Source organism: Babylonia areolata, chromosome 23, assembly GCF_041734735.1.
Source record: "Babylonia areolata isolate BAREFJ2019XMU chromosome 23, ASM4173473v1, whole genome shotgun sequence".
Taxonomy (NCBI): Eukaryota; Metazoa; Mollusca; class Gastropoda; order Neogastropoda; family Buccinidae; genus Babylonia; species Babylonia areolata.
In genome coordinates this window covers 40,997,860-41,010,497 of record NC_134898.1, presented here as the reverse complement: position 1 = coordinate 41,010,497, position 12,638 = coordinate 40,997,860, and positions in this window count along the sequence as shown.

Below are 12,638 nucleotides of genomic sequence, written 5' to 3'. Positions count from 1 at the left end.
CAGGCGCGCGCGCACGCACGCACGCACGCACACACACACACACACACACACACACACACACACACACATATATATATATATATATATATATATATGATATAAATTATATATATATATATATATATATATATATATATATATATATATATCTGTGTGTGTGTGTGTGTGTGTGTGTGTGTGTGTGTGTGCGTTTGATAGATAAAGATATCTCTCTCTCTCCGTCCCCTCCCCTCTCTCTCTCTCTGTGGTCTCTCTCTCTCTCAGTCGTACTTAGGTTGTGTACATGCGCTTTATTTTCATGTGTAATTGTGTGTGATAGTCAGGTCAGGTCTCTACCTGCCACAGGTACCATGTAACCCTGTGCTACCTGTCACATGCGGGCAGATGGAGCTCGACAGCCCGGGAAGGCAGTCCATCTAAGACAAGGAAAAGTCTGAAGTAAAACCCATGAAGTGCTAAGGAATGCAGGACAGTCTCGACATGCATTGACCCTGGGTCCATGGCCATGTCCCGACTTTCAGTAGCCGCGCCCCCGTGCCTCCGAGGAAGGTTTTTGAGCCAGAGGCTAGGACAAGGACAGTCTGATATAAAACCTACGACCTGAGGACCTCACTGTCACCGTCCCAGCTTGCTAGGCTATGGCAGATGAACCACGGGTGTAAAGGGTGGGGCCAGTACTGCGCACACTGCACTCCACCTAAAAATTCCATTGCGCAGGCTTGAAGGACACGTCCACGTCTGCGCCACCAACTATTCCAAGCCCTGTAGCGATGGGAAAGGGGCGAAAACGGCAGGTGGAAGATGTCACTGGAAGCCGCAGTTCCAATCCTGCATGCAGGCGGTTCAGGATATTGGTCGCCTGATTGTTGACCCGGAGGTGACAGCATCACTCGGCAGCACCCTGAACGACCAAGCAGCCTTTTCTAGGGACAGCACTGCTTGCTCCACACGGAGAGGGGCCTAGAAAAGGTGGTCCAAACAAATGCTCATCTCCATACCCCCCAGTTGGCTAGCCGCGGTCAACGGGCATCTCCAAACGCGGTCGAACAACAATAGAGAAGAAAAGGCCGGCACCTGCCTCACAATTAGGTGCAAAAGGACTACAGGTAGCATGCTGGAACATCCGAACCATGCGTGACTCTGCAGACAGCAACCACCCAGAAAGGCGTTCCGCTCTAGTCGCACACGAACTTCAGAGACTGAACATTGACATTGCTGCCGTCAGCGAAGTCCGCTTTGCAGGGAAAGGCAGCCTCCAGGAACACGGCGCTGGGTACACCCTCTACTGGTCAGGCAAGCCAGAGACCGAGAGACGCCTTTATGGCGTAGGCTTTATGGTCAGGAGCACCATTGCCTCCAAGCTTGAAAACCTGCCAACAGGACACTCAGACCGAATTATGTCCATGCGCCTCCCACTACGGAACAAACAGCATGCCACTCTGTTCAGCGTGTACGCTCCAACCCTCCAAGCGGACCCCACAGAAAAGGTCAAGTTTTACACTGATCTGCGCAACCTCGTTCAGAACACCCCTGCTGACGACAAGGTCATCATCCTTGGCGACTTCAATGCCAGAGTTGGCCAAGATTCAGAAGCCTGGAAAGGAGTCCTTGGCAAGCATGGCGTTGGTAATTGCAACGACAATGGGCGCCTTCTTCTCGAGTTCTGTGCAGAGCAGCAGTTTACCATCACCAACACCATTTTCCAGCAGAAGGACAGCCTGAAGACAACGTGGATGCATCCTCGGTCCAAACATTGGCACCTCATTGATTACATCCTGATGCGCCAGAGAGACGTACGAGACGTCCTACACACCCGAGTGATGCCCAGCGCGGAGTGTCATACTGACCACCGCCTCGTCCGCAGCAAGCTCAGGCTCCACTTCAAGCCCAAACCAAAGAAAGGAGGAGCTCCTAGGAAGAAATTCCAGGTCGGCAACTTTCAGTCAGCTGAAGTGAAAGCTGAATTCCAGGCGAAGCTTCAGGACAAACTTGAAGACCCCAGTTGCCCCACAGACCCCTCTCCAGAAGCACTATGGGCGCAGCTGAAATCAGCCATCCTGCAGTCCTCTGAAGAAGTCCTAGGGTTCTCGTCGAAAAAGAACAAGGACTGGTTTGACGAAAACAACCAGGAGATCCAAGAATTGCTGGCGAAGAAGAGATCAGCCCACCAGGCTCACCTTGCACAACCGTCTTGTCCGGTGAAGAAAGCAACCTTCCGGCTCATATGCAGCAACCTCCAGCGCAAGCTTCGTGAGATTCAAAATGGGTGGTGGACCAACCTGGCAGAGAGGGCTCAGCTTTGTGCAGACACTGGTGACTACCGGGGCTTATACGAAGCCTTGAAGGCGGTGTACGGTCCCTCATACCAGGTCCAGAGTCCTTTGCGCAGCGCAGACGGCCAGGCGCTCTTCACAGACAAGACGTCGATCCTGAACAGGTGGTCGGAACATTTCCAGGCCCTCTTCAGCGCCAACCGCACGGTTCAAGACTCGGCAATTCTCCGCATCCCACAACAGCCAGTGAAATTACAACTGGACGAGCTACCAACCCTAGAAGAGACTGTCAAGGCCATTGAACAGCTGAAATGTGGCAAGGCAGCAGGGGTTGACGGAATTCCGCCGGAGGCGTGGAAGAATGGAGGCCCAGCACTACACTCCAAACTCCACAACCTCTTTGTCTGCTGCTGGGAGCAAGGCAAACTACCACAGGACCTCCGTGACGCAGTCATCATCACCCTGTATAAAAACAAGGGAGAAAAGTCGGACTGCTCCAACTACAGGGGGATAACTCTGCTCTCCATCGCAGGCAAGATCCTCGCCAGAGTCCTCCTAAATCGGCTGGTGCCTACTATCGCCGAAGAACATCTCCCAGAGAGTCAGTGTGGCTTTAGAGCCAACAGAGGCACCACTGACATGGTCTTTGTTCTCAGACAGCTACAAGAAAAATGTCGGGAACAGAACAAAGGACTGTATGCGACATTCGTCGATCTCACGAAAGCTTTCGACACCGTGAGCAGAAAAGGTTTGTGGGAGATCATGAAACGTCTAGGATGCCCCCCAAAATTCCTCAGCATGGTCATCCAACTACATGAGGAACAGCGTGGACAGGTCAGACACAGCAACGACCTTTCGGAGCCCTTCCCAATTGGAAATGGAGTGAAACAAGGTTGTGTCCTCGCGCCGACCCTCTTCACGATCTTCTTCAGCATGATGCTCCAACAGGCCACTGAAGATCTTGGCGACGACGACGGTATCTTCATCAGATACCGCACTGATGGCAGCCTATTCAACCTGAGGCGGCTACAGGCCCACACCAAGACACTGGAGCAACTCATCAGAGAGCTTCTGTTTGCCGACGATGCTGCCCTCGTCGCCCATACAGAAGCGGCCCTGCAGCGTATAACGTCCTGCTTCGCAGAGACTGCGCAGCTCTTCGGCCTAGAAGTCAGTCTGAAAAAGACGGAAGTTCTCCACCAGCCTGCCCCACAGGAAGAATTCCACGCTCCTCACATCAACATCGGTGAGACAGAGCTGAAGTCGGTCCACCAGTTCAGCTACCTAGGCTGCACCATCTCGTCTGACGCCAAGATCGACAAGGAGATCGACAACAGACTTGCAAAGGCAAACAGCGCATTCGGCAGGCTGTACAAGAGAGTGTGGAACAACAAACACCTGAAGAAAGACACAAAGATCAGCGTGTACAGAGCTGTTGTACTGCCCACCTTGTTGTATGGCTCCGAAACCTGGGTCACCTACCGGCACCACATACGACTGCTTGATCGCTTCCACCAGCGCTGCCTTCGCACCATCCTCAGCATCCACTGGAGTGACTACATCACAAATGTCGAGGTCCTGGAGCAGGCAAAGACTATCAGCATCGAGGCAGTGCTGCTAAAGACCCAGCTACGTTGGGCAGGGCACGTGTCCAGGATGGAGGACCACCGCCTGCCCAAGATCGCGCTGTATGGCGAACTGTCCACTGGCCACCGTGACAGAGGAGCACCCAAGAAGAGATACAAAGACTCCTTGAAGAAAGCTCTCGGTGCCTGTCACATTGACCATCGCCAGTGGTCCGCAGTAGCCGCTGATCGAGAGACCTGGCGACGCACCATCCACCAAGCTGTCTCCTCCTTCGAAAACAACCGCAGGGCCAGCCTTGAGGACAAACGCAGAAGGAGGAAGAACCACGACGCTGCAGCCGCGAACTCAGACCAGACTTTCCCTTGCAACCGCTGCGGCCGACTCTGCTTTTCCCGCATTGGCCTTGTCAGCCATGAGCGTGCCTGCATCAGACGTGGACAACGCCCTTCCTAGATCTTCGTCAGCGAAGCCAGGCCATGATGAATTGTGTGTGTGTGTGTGTGTGTGTGTGTGTGTGTGTGTGTGTGTGTGTGACCTTCGCTTTTCTCTCTTTTTTGCCCTTGCCTGAGGGCTGGATGTAAAAAAAGAAGCTGTGCTTACTCCACTACCCTCGCCGTGAAATAAAAATTCGTTTCGTTTTGTTTCGTTTCGTTTCGTTTCGTTCCCCCCCCCCTCTCTCTCTCTCTCTCTCTCTCTCTCTCTCTCTCTCAGTATCAGTAGCTCAAGGAGGTGTCACTGCGTTCGGTCAAATCCATATACGCTACACCACATCTGCCAAGCAGATGCCTGACTCGGTGACCAGCAGCGTAACGCAATGCGCTTAGTCAGGCATTGAGAAATTTATATATATAAAAAAAAGATAAATAAATAAACTTGAAATAAAATAGAATAAAATAAATAACTTGAATAAGCACACACACACACACACACACACACACACACACACACACACACACACACACACACACACACACCTTTCCCTTTCTTTCTCCACACTTAGAGACATACACAGGATGGGTGCACACATGTACTCACATGTAATCGCATGTACACACACACACACACACACACACACACACACACACACACCGACGACACACCCACACACACACACACACACACACACACACACACACACACACACACATGCGCACTCACGCAGAGCCGAATCATGGGGGGCAGGGTGGTGGGACGTTTTGGAACGAGTTCTTTGTTGAAGAGAAGGGGGTACCGAAACAGCATGGAACTCCTGAAAATTCCCCCGGGGAAAGATCTAGGACACTGCAAAGTCCCCCGGGGGATCTACGGAAGGGGAGGGGGGGGACGATTTGGGACGTTACACCGGTACACATTTGACCTACCTTGTGCCTTTCCACACACACAACAATGCCGATGGGATATATATATATATATATATATATATATATATATATATAGAGAGAGAGAGAGAGAGAGAGAGAGAGAGAGAGAGAGAGAGAAGACTAGACAAGACAAATTCTTTATTATCGAGGATAACTGATAGATAAGTACTGGGGCGCTTTTTTCATCCAGTCCCCGCCCTGAAACAGGGTCTACACTACACAAAACTACATTATATATGTCATTCCATACACTACACAATGCTACGTAAGTTCATAGAATGCGAATACTATACTACATAATGGCATAAGCATGGCAAAAATCACACACACACACACACACACACACACACACACACACACACACACACACACACACACACACACACACACACAGGTACAAGCATGGTATCAATAATCGACATTAAAAAAATAAAATGAAATAAACCAAACAAACAATCCCCCCAAAACAACAACAACAACAACAACAACAAAAAACAAAACAACAACAACAAACAAACAAAAAACAAACAAAAACAAACAAAAAACAAAACAAAACAAAACAAACAAACAAACAAAAAAACACACACAAACAGAACACCCACATACACACACATACTCTCTCTTTCTCTCTCGCACATGCACACTTACACACACATAAGCATACATTATGTATGTTATAAAATACTATACTAATGTGAATATAAAACAGTAAGTCTAATAAAAACAAAAACAAAAAACAACCAAACAAACACATGATAATAACAGGGGCAGGGGTGCTCATTGCCAAAGGAAGCATAATTCAACATATAAAAAAAGTATGAGAATAAAAATGCCACAGGTGAACGAGAGAGACAGACAGACAGACCTAAAGACAGACAGAGGGAGGCTCAGAGAGAGAGAGAGAGAGAGAGAGAGAGAGAGAGAGAGAGAGAGAGAGAGAGCGAACGAACGAACGAACGAACATTTTTATTCAATAAAGGCCGTAGCCCCTCATGAAGGGGATCAGTGAACACAAATTGTCACATTCCAGAACAATGTAGAACAGAAAACATTTAACTACAATTCTAGCAATGCACATGCACACACAAAAAGCACAATTAATCACATATCAAACTGCGGATTTTGAATGACTTATACAAGTATATAGCGAACTGTTTTACAATGGTTTCATTTGTTGATGACATTAGCAAGGAAAGTCGAAACAGAGATGGATGTCTATGATATTTTTGTGGAATTAACTGTAGCCTAAGGTCATTTAAGAGAGAGAGAGAGAGAGAGAGAGAGGGGGAGAGAGAGAGAGAGAGAGAGAGAGAGAGATTAAAAAACTTTATTATTCAAGGACAAAGATTTTAGGCATTGCCTCGTCTTCCAATCTGTCCTTGTGAGAACAAAAGCAATAACGATAAGACACAACAATAATAATAATGGTAAATACTACTATTACAACAACTACTACTGCTACTGACCACTACTACTACCACTACCACCCCTACTACTAATGATAATAATGATAATCAAGACACCGTCATCATCATTATAAAAAAAATGATAAAGGGAACACAGTCACACACACCCATCCACCAACACACACACACATATCCACACACTCATCCCCAAACACACACACCCTTATGCACATACATACATGCACATATACACACATGCATGCATATGTCTACATGTACAAGTATACATATATGTATACATATGCATACATAAACATAAATAGGTATCAAATCATACTGTATTATAATGCAAATCATATTGTAGTACATTAGCAGATATTGAAAAAAGAAAAAGAAAAAAAATCAATATTGAGAGGCATGAAGTAAAGGGGTTATAAAGGCTGTCAAATTAATCACCACACAGAATACAGGAAAGAGGCCTGAGTGAAATGAGAAATAGATAAAGAGAACAGAGAAACATAGTTGTATCACTGTATACACACTGTATATACCATAATGATGACAATTCTGATGCTGATGTGGCAGGCAATAGCATCCCATCAATGGCGTGCGTGTAATACATGAAAATCACAAAAAGGTAGAAAATAAGATGAAAACCTTTAGTGTACGTAAAGGAATAGACAACACACAGATTTCACAAAAAGAGTATGATGTTTTTAGGCTGGTTATATTTATTTTGGGGGCCTATTGTTTGTGAAGCGGAAGTTTTCGTACCCTTGTTTTGAAGGACGATAATGAATCGCACGTCTTGATGAACGCAGGAAGAGAGTTCCAAACAGATGGTCCAAAAACTGCAAAGCTAGATTTGTACAAGTCAATGCGTACACGAAGCAGAACATAATTATCTGAATCGTAACGCTGTGTTGCCCTTTGAACAAATTCATTGAGATACGGTGGTGACATGTGGTTGTGTACTTTGAACATGGGCACCATTCTATTGTAGTCGAATTGCTTGCACAGTGGTAATATTTCCAGTTTTATCAATTTCTCATCGGTTGATAGCGAGTGGTCGGGCAGAATAAGTTTAGATGCTCGTCTATGTAATGCGTTAATTTTGTTGATCTAGTTGTGACTGGCATTGCACCAGACTGTAGATGCATAATTGCTATGAGAAAGACAATGAGCCCCGAAGAATAATTTTCGGGTTGGAATATCGACATAATATCTCTCTAAGTTTATTGAGTAAGAACAGATTGTGAGCTAACTGTTTGCAGACATGGTCAATATGAGCTTGCCAGTTCAGTTCTTTATCAATTATTACCCCAAGAACGCAGTGCTCACAAATTTGTTCAACTGTGTTCTTGTTTACCTCAAGTTTTCAAGTGAGAGGTGTTTCTGTCTGGATGTCAGTGCCATACTTTTCGTCTTATATGGGTTAAGTTCCATGTGATTCTGGTAACACCAGTTTGAGATGTCATTTATTCCCTGTTGTAGCGATGATTGTACAAGATCGATGTTGGCGTCACTACGATGAAGAGAACTGTCATCAGCGAACAGATCGCAGATGACTTTGCAAGTTGATATGTGCATCGGCAAGTCGTTTATATAGATGCAAAAGAGTAGAGGTCCAAGAATAGAGCCTTGCGGTACACCACGATCTACATAACCTTCAGAAGAATAGGTACCATTTAAGTAAACACGCTGTGTTCTGTTTTCCAGGAAAGACCGGAAGAATGAGACAGCTGACTGGTTTTGAGTATACTCATTTAATTTGTTTATCAGTATTCCGTGATCCACCAGATCAAAGGCCTTCTTTAAATCAAGGAAGTCTGTTCCAGTGATCTTGTTATGATTGATTGTATCATGTGTCTCAAAGTCGGGTTAAGGCTGTGTGAGAAGAGTGACAACGGCGAAAGCTGGACTGTAGGAGATGAAAGAGGTTGCATTGCTCCATGTGTTTCATATGGTGTTTGTGGACGTGCTTTTCGAGAGGCTTGGAAACAACGGATAGTAGGGATATTTGTCTAAAGTTGTTGAGATCTGTAATATCTTTTGACTTTGGCAGTGGGATTACTTTTGCTGTTTTTAGCGCAGCGGGAAGGCTGTTCTGTTCAATGCACAGATTGTAAATATACGTAAGGGAGTCTACTATGTAGGGCAAAGCAAGTTTAAGAACAGATGCATTTAAATTGTCTGGACCCATTGCTGGGAACACAGCAAGAAGCTCTGGCAAGACACATGTGAAGAGGTCCTTGGCAAGAAGAAAACTCAGTACAAGGAATGGATCTCTGCCGACACCATCCACAAGCTGGAAACAAGGAAAGAGAAGAAAACTTTGCTGAACACGAACAGAACAAGAGCAACTGAGACAAAGGAACAGGAAGAGTACATAGCAGCGGACAGAGATGTAAAGAGGAGCATCAAGAAGGACAAGAGGGACTACATCGACGACCTGGCCAGTCAAGCAGAGGCAGCAGCCGGACAGGGGAACCTGAAGGACCTGTACCTGGTGACCAAGAAGCTGACGGGCAAGTTCCAGCTGACAGACAGGCCAGTGAAGGATAAGAACGGGAACCCACTGACAACAACCGAGGTACAGCTGAAACGATGGGCAGAACACTTCAGGGAGCTGCTGAACCGTCCCGCCCCTGACACACCACCAGACATTCCACCCGCAGAGACAGAACTGCCCATCAGCTGCGACAAATCCTCAAAGGTAGAGATCAAGAAGGCCATCATGACTGAGAAATGGGAAGGCTGCAGGGCCGGACGAGATACCAGCAGAAGCCATCAAAGCAGACATGGAAACAGCTGTCAACATGCTATACAGCCTCTTCAGCAAGATCTGGGAGAAGGAGGAGGTACCGGTCCAGTGGAAAGAAGCAATCATCATCAAGCTGCCAAAGAAAGGAGACTTCAGGGACTGCAGCAACTACCGAGGGATCATGCTCCTGTCAACGCCAGGCAAGGTTCTCAACAGGGTTCTAGCAGAAAGGATGAAAGAGGCCGTCGACCCCAAGCTCCAAGACCAGCAGGCAGGCTTCCGGCGGAACAAATCCTGTGCCGACCAGACCGCCAACCTGCGCATCATCGTGGAGCAGTCGCTGGAGTGGACTCCCCCCTCTACATCAACTTCATAGATTTTGAGAAGGCCTTCGACAGTGTGGACAAAGAGACGCTGTGGAAGCTGCTGAGGCACTACGGAGTCCCAGAGAAGATCATCTCCCTCATCCGGTGCACCTACCAGGACATGAGCTGCAGGATTGCCCACGCAGGCCAGCTGTCCGAAAGTTTCGAGGTGAAGACCGGAGTTCGTCAGGGGTGCCTGCAGTCACCGTTCCTCTTCCTCCTGGTCATCGACTGGATCATGAAGACCACTACAACAGGCAGGAACAATGGTATACAGTGGACACTCTGGACACAGCTGGACGACCTCGACTTGGCTGACGACCTGGCACTCCTGTCACACAACCACAGCCAGATGCAGGACAAGACCACTCGCCTGGAGACCACGTCAGCCAGGACAGGGCTCAAGATCAACAAGAAGAAGACCGAGCTGATGAAGATCAACACCACTGCCAACACACCAGTTACAGTCGGTGGAGAGCCCATCAGGGAGGTGGAGTCTTTCATCTACTTGGGAAGCGTGGTTGACCGACAGGGAGGCACGGACCGAGACGTCACAGCCAGAATCGGCAAGGCAAGAACAACTTTCATCATGCTCAAGAACCTCTGGGCATCTGGAGCAATCAGTATGAAAACCAAACTCCGCATCTTCAACTCCAATGTGAAGTCAATTCTGCTCTACGGATGCGAGACATGGCGGACAACACAGACGATGCAGCAGAAGATTAAGACATTCTTCAACACCTGTCTGAGGCGCATCTACAAGATCAGATGGCAGGAGAAGATCCGAAACGAAGATCTGTGGGAATGAGCGGGACAGGAACCAGTGGCCAAGCAGATACTGCGGAGGAAGTGGGGCTGGATCGGACACACCCTCAGGAAGCCAGCGTCCAGGATCACACGCCAAGCCCTGACCTGGAACCCGCAGGGAAAGAGGAAGAGAGGCCGGCCTCGCAACAGCTGGAGGCGAGATACCGAGGCAGAGCTGAAGCAGCAAGGGACCAACTGGACTGGAATGGTCAGAACAGCCCAGAACAGAGTGCGATGGCGTGGGGTCGTCGATGGCCTATGCTCCACCAGGAGCAATGGGCATAATGAAATGAATGAATTGCCTTCTTATTCTTTAGATTTGAGATTAAGGATCCAACTTCATGAACAGGAAGTGGGGGGATAGTGAATGATTCAGCGAATTTAAGACGTTCTTGACAAAATGTTTGTAACGTCGGGAGGGGAGGTGGGGGTTATGTAACATTCTGAAGGAAGGTAGTTTGTAGATGTCTGTGTTGACTAAGCTCTTTTTAGAAAATGGTCATTGAGTGAATCCGTTGTCCACATAGTTGTGACAGCATGTGTCTTCTTTTTTGACTGATCTGTTATTTCATTAACAGCACACCATAGTGTTGCTGTGTATCTGTTGTTGTTGATAAGGTTCTTAAAATGATCTGACTTTGCTTGTTTAACTAAATCACACACAAAAAAAACTAAAGTTTATAAAAACCTTTTGGGTGGTAGTTGAATCCTCTGTTTTGACACGACGTTTCGGACCACTGGCCCGTTGTCAAGTGATGAGAAGAGGACAGTGTGAACAGGAAAGCCTATATGAGGAAAGGGTGATGACATCTCACTACTTTCTGTTTTGATGGGCCATGCACACTAAACACTTGCTGATCACCATTCAGTGCCATACGTACTCACTCACACATACACACACACGCACGCACACGCAAGTGTTTAGTGTGCATGGCCCATCAAAACAGAAAGTAGTGAGATGTCATCACCCTTTCCTCACATAGGCTTTCCTATTCACACTGTCCTCTTCTCATCACTTGACAACGGGCCTATGGTCCGAAACGTCGTGTCAAAACAAAGAGGATTCAACTACCACCCAAAAGGTTTTTATAAACTTTAGTTTTTTGTCTTTGAAGAATCCTGCAGTCATTCTTGTCTTCTTCCCTAAATCACACACTTTATTTCTTTGCTTTCTGTATTTGGTCTCCATCCCAGCAGCTTTTAAAACATCTCTTAATGCCATAGCTATGATGAGATCTTGCGTCAAACAATTTGGAAGCGTTTTGTGTTTTACTCTCCTCGTCCGAAGAGGAGCATGTCTGTCAACGACTGCAAGAAACGTTTCGTACCATACTGTTAATGCTTGAGTGGGATCTGCAGTCATGAATACTTTATGGAAGGGTGCCAAGCTCAAATCAAGAAAAAATGCAGCGGAATTGAAATTTTTGAAAGAGCGGTGTTGGATCGTTGTGTGGCCCTTGCTTTGTTTCCGAGGAAGTTTACAAGACCATGTACAGATAACCGGACAATGGTCACTGATGCTTTTGTTGGACACGGTTATATTGTACATAAGATCTTTGTTATTTGTGTAAATGTGGTCGAGTAGTGTGGATGACGTCTTCGTGATTCTGGTTGCACTGTGAATGAGTTGATGCAAACCAAAGAGATTAGTAGTTGAGTCACATGCAGTTTGTGGTTTAAACAGATTAATGTTGAAATCTCCTAGCAGAATGACATTTTGTTTATGTTTATAAACGGTGTCCATCAATTGTACAAAGTCATCATACTAAGGGAATCTACCTGAAGGATTTCTATACAGAAATCCTACGAACAGAGGGGTAGACTTAGAAGGTTTGACCTGTAACCACATACATTCCACATTGTTGGTTTCCGGGTCATGTCGTCTTTTTGTAAACTGGGAAATGCTTTGATGAATGTATATCCCTAATCCTGTTTCACTATACTGATTTCCACCACGTCGAAGAAAATCATAGTTAGGTATGGATAAGGCCTCGTTGCTGAACCGGAAATCAAGGCGTGTTTCACTGAGCCCGAGTTTCTGAATAGGAGGAGAATCATTAAGGAGCATGCAGACA